Genomic DNA, 10064 nt, shown 5'->3' on the forward strand with positions numbered 1-10064 from the left:
CCTCCTCGCTGTGAAGAAATGCTGCATTCTCCATTTATAAGTGTTGAATCTATTACCCCACTGATTGGTAATAACTTTCGGCCTTTGCGCCCCTTAGACAGTGATTACTCGGATACTGATGCTCTTTGAGACCCGGCACCAAAGGTAAAACTCAGTATCAGCAGGGCTTAGTTGACCCAGCTTGCTTTCAATCACTTTAAAAGTTACAACTATTTTTAAGGAATAGTTGACTGGAAAATGCTGTCATTATGTAAACCAAGAAAGTATTCAATTTGACTTATAAGCCATATAATCGTGTGAGAAACAGAAGATGAATGTGAAATCGTTATTTCCTTACAATATTCTCCAAATCTAAGTTATAAGGACTACTTTCATAATCTTTCATGATGGAAAAGTGCACCGTACTGCCATGAGACATGATTAAATAATGGCAGAATTTTATTTTTTGGGTGCGAACAATTCCTTTAATATATAAAAAGAATGTTTCCATGAAGAACCTTTAACATCCATGGAGGCTTTCCATTGCACAAAAGGTTATTTATAGTGGAAAAAGGTTCTTTAGATTATTAAAATGTTCTTCACACTTCTTTTGGGAACCAAGAATGATTCTTCTGTGGCATTTACTGTGAAAACTACCTTTTGGAACCTAGTTTCCTGAGAGCCAAAATCAGACATTCCCATTTGAATATTTCATTGTGTTTTGTTCACACGGGACAGCGGTTCTATGATTTCCTGTGTATTCCACGGTGACACCCCTGACAAACATTTATCTTGTGCTAAATCATGCGCTTCTGAGCCGGAATAAGGAACTGAAGTCACAGAGAGTGCGTGAAGCCGTCATGTCGTGTCACTGTTGTGTCAGCAAAGCATCTGTCAGAGTCACATTTCAGAGGAAAGGGGAAACGTCTCTATTGACTTCATGTGTTTGTGTGGCAGGATGCCTGATTGCTGAAACACTGCCAAATCACCCTGGGTAATCCCGCTCGATGGAGTCCCGCCGAACGCTGGGGTTCGCAGTGCATGCATGCAAGAAAACCGCCTGTCACCACAACAACATTGCTGACAAAAAGCCACCTACCGTGATTTAGTAAATATTGGAGCTATCACAGCAGGCGTGGTGGAGGAGGAACACTCAGCGAGGAAAAAAACTCTAAACTTGACCATTTTTTAAGAAGCTACACTGACCCAAGCCAACTTAAAATTGTGCTTTGAGTAATTCTCACACTGCAAAGTAATTAGCATATGAATAACTCAGAGATCCTACGAGTGCGGGAAGTGATATGCATTGGAGATCCGCCTACTGAAGTGTCGATGTAAGGTACCCACTTTGAAGTTGGCGATTTCCTCAACTTCTAGATTGGCTTTGCAGAGAAAACTGTGCCACTCAATTATACCTGTTATTCATCAAGGAGAACAAATTGCCGGAAGCAGCGAGCGGGCAGGGAGGGAGGGTTACCTGTAGCTAGCAAAAAGTCGCAGAAGGCCCCTTGTGGAGCGCCGCGACTCGGCTCTCTGTGTTCTTACCATTTGGTTTTTGTTATGGAATTAAAATTTCACACCAAATGGGTAGAAGGAAGCGTGGTGGAATAGGAAACCTGTAATTAGCACTAATGAGCTTATTCTTGGGGTCTGTGATTGGAATAAAAATGGGAGACTTACTGATTCTTTTCCCATCTCGACTTTAATGGCCAGCAAAAGAAAGGTGTCACTTTGAACCACGGCGCAGCCACAATGCACATCAGTAACTGATCAAATCTTCAAAGAAAGCTCGCAGCAGCCTCAGCTGAATATAAAAAAAACGCAATAAGTCCCTCTTTGAAGCCGAGAGAAAGCCCCCCTACTTCTCAAGCGGACCGTGAAAACTGGACGAACCCTGGCGACCTGGATGATTAATGGCGTTTGGGTTATTTTTGACGATTTTTGGACTTTTTTAGCTCACTCTCTGATCAACATGCTAACGGCGCTTGTCGTCTGTTTTATCAGCAGGGAGATGTTGTTTCAGTCGTGCTAAGTCAAGGGACATTATCAGGGCAGCGCGAAGGTGGCACGGATAAATAAACTCATTAAAACAACAGGCCTCGTGATTAACGATGTGTAATTGCTTTGATAGAAATGAAAACAAACATCATTTATAGCACGGCGAGAGAGAGAGAGAGAGAGAGAGAGAGAGGGGTTGAAAACAGTGGGGTGGCTATACGCTAATGCACATCTGGAAGGAACTGTTCAACCTCTGAAATATGCAGGTATAATCAGTAGCAAATGTCCACACCGACATGTTTCAAGTTCATAAATATGTATCTCTCAAATAAAAGGAATGTTGTTTTCTCTGGGCCTGGGAGTTATTAGGTAACTAATAACATATTTTGAAGTAAAAGGCCATCGCAGTGTCTGCTGGGAAGACTGGAGCGTGCAGTCGCGCAGCCGAACACGTGAACAGCTGCAAAAGAACTTGTGATCAAAGCACTAAGCCATATGCAGCCGATCTGACCCAGTTGACATTTCACTAACAACCTAAAATATATGTCAAATTATCCAGTCTGTCGCAATACCGCAGGTTTGCTTTTAAGGACGTGGGTGTTCATGTATATTTGAAGAGAGAAATCTTGGAAAGGAAGACTACACTTTCTGTAAAGTCTGTAAAGAAATCAAAAACCATTCCATTTACTTTCTTAATACGCATTCCTGATCTTACTGTACCAGATTTATCAGTACACATTATCCCATTTAACATTTATACTTTATTTAAGTCATTTATTTGAGCAAGTTCATGCAGAATCGAACCCATGACCTTTATGGTAATATTTTACTGTCTGAGTTACAGGAACTCTTCAAAATGTTAATGAAAAACTCTCTCAACTTGCACACATGCAGCTTTACTTCACAATGACTTCATAAGGATAGTTTGCACTGCTTTTCCATTGTTTTTGTAAGCATATCACGTCTTTTGCCGTGTCTCGCTCATGACACAGAATTCTAAAAACGCTCAAGTTAAAAGAACATTAAAAAAACACCCACTGCCCTGTGACCGTGTTTTTAAATGCAAATATGTGTTCTGTGAATAGTCCTTATCTCAACCCACATAAGCAAATGTGAATGCTTGGTGAACACATCACAAGCGTTCTGTCACTCTGCACATATTTAGTGCAATAAACTATGCATTATTATGGTAGTAACAAACCTTGTTGATCAATCCTGTGAACACCACAATTCACAAAAGAAATGCAAAAATAAATATGAAAGGAAAAACAGTAATTAGAGAAGTAAACATGTTTATACATAGGGATATTTAAACACAGAGTATCAATTATTCCAAGTACAGAAGTCTCTGGGATGTATAAATATTCAAGGCCTTTTACTTTGTTTTTGCTTCTGACATCATCCTTGTGCCACTCTACAGTTTGAGCTTTAGCAATGTGTTCTGATTCACCTTAATATCTCTGTACATTTGTATTATAACCTATAAGGCACTTGTTTATTGGTATGATAATATTATTGTTCTAATCTCAGTTGTTTATTGTGACTCACAGATGTGGATTTAACATAAACATTAGTTGGTATCACGGGTCGCGTACAGACAGGGGGGGTGGGCGGCATTTATTCCAGGCATACGTGACGCCCCATATTCACACTGTTCTGTAAGTAAGCCACCTCACGCTGAGCATACATACCCTTGAGTCCTGTTAACCCACCCCTGGGTAACCGCAGATCAGTCGGGACACACACCCGCATGCACGCGCGCTCCATGCATTATTGAAACACAGAGAGAGAACACTAGCATTTCCACCCACTCTGATTAATTTAATGCTCTCCCTAAGTCCAAGATTAGGCTCTGGCATAGGTCGTTATTAAATATTGAAAATACGAAAGTGCAGGAATATTCAATCCTTTTTTAAAAATCAGAGTTTTAATTTACCTCATGTGGCGGCAGGCTCGGTCACCTGCCGAGAGAGAATCCACACCGCATCACCACACGCATGAAGCCGGGTTTGGCCAGGCCGTTCCAATTTATGGAACGGGAGTCAAATATTTATCCAGTTGATGAGGCAAACGCAGCGTGCCGCGCTGACAATAATTAAAATCCGGCCCAGACAAAGGTGAACACCTGATCATTTCTAATAGTGTGTATTCGTGTGGTCAGGCCTGACGCTGCTGATTTCAGAAGTGTGAAGCAGTCTGAAGTGTATTTACAATACGCTAAACACAGCATGTTGGGCCCGACATTTGTCAGAGCGAATGTTTCTGTGTGCTGCGCCGTTATTAAACTGTTTAAATCACGTCGTACAGGCTATTTTACAAACTCAAGCCACCCACTTCAGAGCAGAGCTTTGAGTAAGAGGAGGACAGCTCTTTCATTTTATTGCTCTTTTCATTTCGTCTCCTCCTCTTCAGAATGTGAAGAACAGCTTTGACTTCAGTGCGGCTGGTGGACTGGTGCTGTGTGTGTGTGTGTGTGTGTGTGTGTGTGTGTGTGTGTGTGTGTGTGTGTGTGTGTGTGTGTGTGTGAAGAGAGAAAACCTGTAGGACATTCGACAAGATTTTGTAGCTTTGTAACTACATAATCTGCCAACTGTCTCACAAAATAGAAGAGGATAGTCAATCAATCAATCAATCAATCAATCAATCAATCAATCAATCAATCAATCAATCAATCAATCAATCAATCAATCAATCAATCAATCAATCAATCAATCAATCAATCAATCAATCAATCAATCAATCAACCAATCAATCAATCAGTCAATCAATCAATCAATCCTCTTGAAAGACAGACAGACAGACACACATATGTCTGTTCTGCATGTGTGTGTTGTACTAAGTCCTGCTGAGCGTCCCTGCTTTCTTTGAGTGAGAATCACAGTCTGACGCTTGTGTCTGCAACTCAAACCCTCTGAGAACAAAATCAATAAGACACCACATTGCTCTCACTCGTATCATATACATCATATATGACACTGTCTAGGTTCTAAAATGGGAAATTTTAATTTCCTCTGATTTCTGAAATATTCCTCAATCTGGATGGATAATTGTGAGTGTTTCCTCTTCAAATAAACATTTGAAAAGTCAGGCTGCGTGTCTTAAATACACTTCTGAACTTTTTGGTGTCGTACAGTTAAACATGTCCTTCTAAATGTCATCTCTAAGCCAGGGACTAGCCGCATCATGGCACGGCACGAGAGATGCGTGTTAAAACGAGGATTCCACAAATCACAGATCAAAGTTGTCTAATTATGTAAATCATGAATTCTCCAAATGTCAGCATTAGGAAAGAGGATTAGGATTTGCTATGGTAAATGATAAATTACCTATCAAGCAGACGAATCAACAAAAAATGCAGTTATTTGGTCTCCACAGTTGGAGTGAGGTGGGTAACTGATCAAATAAACACAATGAAACGTCTTTAGTCACAGTTTAATGGTGCAAAAGCAAATACCATCAGTCAAATGAAAGGGGTTCTGTTAACATTTGAGAAAGATACCAACAAAACAGACAAAACCTGTGAAATCTTAACCACAAAAAGATGCTCTACAGTTCCTTCACACAAAAACTACACATGACAGTGCAGCTGTTGAGATGTTGTCAGATTGTGCGCGGTCATGATGACAGCGGGATGTACATTCGGAGACACATTCTCCACAGATGGCATCAGCAGCCAAGAATCTGACTCATTTTCCCAGTCTCTCTGAAAGACACGGAGCGCTGGGCTTATGAGACCGTACTGCATGTTCATTGATTTCTTGTATTGATGTCCAGCCAACAACAAATAAAACACAATCACATCACACACTCATGACTGCTTACCATGACACTAAGGGTCTGTCAGATTTATGAGGGCATATGATACCACCCTTTTAGATGAGTGTGTGTGTGTGTGTGTGTGTGTTGTGGTTTTAGAGTCAACTGATCATGTTTATGAATTCTATTAAGAAGAAAACTGATGCCATTGATGTCTATACTATACTGATGCCAGTTACTGTTTTGAAAGCAAGTTACTTCAGGGGTCAATAATATGCATAAATAAATGTAATTAGCAAATGTTATACTGTCTGTATTTATGCACGTGAGTTTTGGATGAATGAATAAATAAGGTAAATGGATTGATTGGCTGAATAAATAACTTGAACAGGTAAATTAATACTAAACACAACAACTAATTAATGAATCAAATACAGGGGAATCGGATCGGTGAATCATTTTTGTGATTCGGTTTATTCACGCACCGTCTGAAAGAGCAGATTTGGACTTTTCAAAGCTACATAAAGGATATATTCTCCAATAGCTCTACAGAAGTCTGTACTTTAGTGTTAGCAAACCCGGGCCTGTGTGAATGCACCGGGTCTGTCTGTTGTTATTCCTGAGATCCACTGTAGCATCATGCATAAAAAAACATCCCTGTTGCCTGCAGGTCTGTGGTGTTACTCACCTTCACGCAAAACACACCGGAATAAACTTGAGACAGAACAAAACATTTGATATTACACCCCATTTGCATATCATTAGCAGAGCAGGGACCACCACCCCCTATGGGTTACTCGCTTATAAATATATTTAAATATATAAATATCATGAATACATTAATTGATATTGCCCTCACATCCTCGAAAATGCATTGCCATCATTGTATAGCTATTTCTCCCGGGAATAAAATGACATATGTGGAGAATCTCAGTCAGACACCCACACACACACACACACACAAGATGCTGTTGGTGTGTTTTTCTACTTTTATCATCCTCATGCTGGAGTCGGACTGAAAGCACACTACTTTTTCTATTTCTGCGGTTCACAGGACAGAGCGATTACATCAGCGTCTTCAAGCCTGAAGACGTGAGCATGGCTCGGGGCGAACACCTGGCTGTGGTTACAGCGGTGTTTGAAGGGCAAGGCCTGTATGTGTGTGTAGCGGAGAGATACACAGCCACTCTGATGAACTCCCTCACAACCTCAGAGAAACTCTTATCACATTCCATTAATATTACAACCCTTCAGTTATGAGACAAGAGGCCACCCAAGTTTCCCATAAGGCCTCTGGTTTAGCGCTGCTGGCCCGTGTCTCGCTGTGTGTGTGTGTCTGAGGAGCGAGAGTGAGATGTGTCACCCGACCCTGTTTCAGATTCAACCGCTTGCACAATGTCCTGGAGATTTAAGAACAAGTCAACAGTGACCTTTATAAAAATTAAAAATAAAAACTTTTTTTTTTTTTAAGTATAGAATTTGTCGGTGAACAGTATTATTGCAAAACATGTGTAAATAATAATATGAATCAATATTGTACAATATTTACATTAAAATATTATTGCTTAAAGATTTAACAAAACATGGTTTTATGTTAATGTTTTCATGTCTTTTATTTTGAAGTTCTCATAGTCATGTTTCCCGTCATGTGATTCCCTTGCCCATCATGTGATTAGTCATGTGCTTCCTTTTTTGTGCTGATTGATTCATTGTTTGATTTCTCACAGGTCCATCTTGTTAATCATGTATTTATAGCTCTCTTGCTTCCTTTGTCTTTTGTCCAGCTTTGTTTGTTGAAATCCACTTTTGCTGAGTCGTGGACTGTTTGTGGTGGCCGTTTTTTTAAAGACATTTTTAGATGTTGACTGCCCCTGGTTGCTAAATGCATTTATTGTATGGAAAAAGCATTGTTTCCAGTTCAATTCCATGGAAGAAAGTCATTTGTAAGGTAAACTTCTCCTTTAAGGACAGCTTACACTCTTGTAAGTGACAAGAAAAAAAGTGACAAGTTTGTTGACCCCTGTGCGACCTCACTATCTAAGCCTGTCATGTGACCGTGATTCATCCAATCCCCTGTCCTCTTTCGTTGTTACTTGTTGCTAGCGCATTGCTGCCGAGCTCCACTTAGCCAATTAACAGTAAAATAAAGCCAAACAGATTTGAGCTGATAAATCTTTAATGGTACGAGGGATTTTACACAAATGCACACTTGACAGTGCTAATTTAAAATAAATACTGAGCTTGATTAAAAATTCCCCCGGCTGATGGAAGATAAATGTTTAAATAATTTATCAGATTTAATTGACATGACTGTGATGATGTAAACAGAAATGTTTTGATGTTCTTAATGTATTTTGACACCATGGCTTCTTGGGCTGAATCCAAGAGAGAAACACAGCAAAAAAAAAAAAAAGAAAAGAAAAGTGAGAAAGCCGGGAAAGCGGTGAAGGGACGTTTGTGTGTGTATGCATGCAAATGTGTGTGTGTGTGTCTAGCTGTCTGTTCATAAGATGGCTATGCACTGTGTAAATGAACTTTTTCTCATCTGTATTTACATATTACAGAGTTTGAGTATAAGCTGTACCGTTGGGCATTTTATAATGAGTAATTATGAGAAAAAAGATGAAAGGATAGGGAGAAGACAAACGAGGAAAGGAGGGTGGGTAAATGAGATGAAATGAGAAGAGAATTGCATTCTTGCAGCTCAAAGAGTAAAGCATGGCTTGCAATGCCAAGGTTATAGGTTCGATTCCCAGGGAACATGTAAACTGATAGAATGTCAACTTTAAATGGACTATGAGTTTCTTTGGATAAAAGTGCCTGCTAAATGCATACATGTAAACAAAAAACACACAAAAAAAGTATATTTGAAAATGGCATCTTACAAAACGCTTTCTCTCCACACTTTTCTAAAAGTTCCTCATCCACACTGAAACTCTCTTACTGCACATGCATAAAATGCAAATGCTCACTCAGATGATACCGAGACCATTCATAATAAAGTTCTCATGTATTCTATACAGGCCGCAGGCAGTCTGGGCCAACACTACGTTGCTGTCAGGGGGCATGATCATTTTATTAGCTAAATATTTCACCACTCGCTGGTGCATCCAGGATTCACTTAAAATAAACCTAAAACACAATTGCCCTCATGTTTTGATGCAGGACAGACATTTTCTCTCATCTTTACAGGAATGGAATATGAAGATTTTACAAAACACTATGAACACTACTATGAAAATGAATAGGATACCTGCAAAAATGGCGGTATTACCATTGATATCTCTGGATATGTGTGTGTCATGACTAAGCATGAATCATTCATTTCAAATGCCTTCATTTTCTCAGGTCACACGACAGCGTGAAAATGGTATTTTCAAATTTACCCAATTGAGAGAACTTCAAAAAGCATAAAACCACCATCTCAGAATGGATGGAAGGCCAAAACAGAGAAAAAGATGCATTTTAAATGTATTAATGTAGACGTATAGCCTTAAACACCCCAAATAACAAAAATATCTTCTAAGAATATTCTGCTAACGTTCCCATTAAATTATGAAAATGTTCTGAATGTTCTCTGAATGTTCAAAACGTCCAGTGTTTTAAATGTTTATTTTTCTTGGTTATGCGAACGTTCTGCAAACATTCCGTAACTTTTAAAACATTTAAAATGTTAGATGAAAATACAATTAAAACATTTCAGAAAAAAAAAAGTTTCACACTGTAAAACATTATTTACATGATTTGTTATCACAATTGTTTTATCTAAGATAATGAATGTGGTTCAGATAACAATATTTTGAGTTTCTATTTATTAAACCAATCTCCATTGTATTTTACTTTCAATAAACTTAAAATTTAAAGGCAACCAACTTACTTTTTTAATTTGAACCAACAATAACTTTTAACAGTTCATAAACATTATTAAAGACCAGATAACTTTTAATGAACCTTCTATTAATGGAAGAACGTTTATTCGTAACGTTCTGAGAAGGTTCCCTGTTAGCTGGGACAACATGAGCGTGCTTTATGCAGGCAAACGGCCTTCAGCTTGACTGGACACTGAACAAACATGTACGTGAGCACATCTACTCACTCACCGGCATCCAGCAGGGCAGGCCACGAGGGACACCAAACTTCCTGAGACGCTGTGGCGTGTCAACCAGCTTCCATCCCAGATAAGACTCATCAGAACGCCGGTGGACGGGCCGCCGATATCCGCCAAGCAAACATCTCATCTATAAACAAACACTCTCACTCACCACTATAAATGAATACATCAAAATTTGATGGAGCGGCCATGTTGCAGATCCACGACCCACAGCGAGACA

Source organism: Phoxinus phoxinus (assembly GCF_949152265.1).
Source record: "Phoxinus phoxinus genome assembly, chromosome: 9".
NCBI lineage: Eukaryota > Metazoa > Chordata > Actinopteri > Cypriniformes > Leuciscidae > Phoxinus > Phoxinus phoxinus.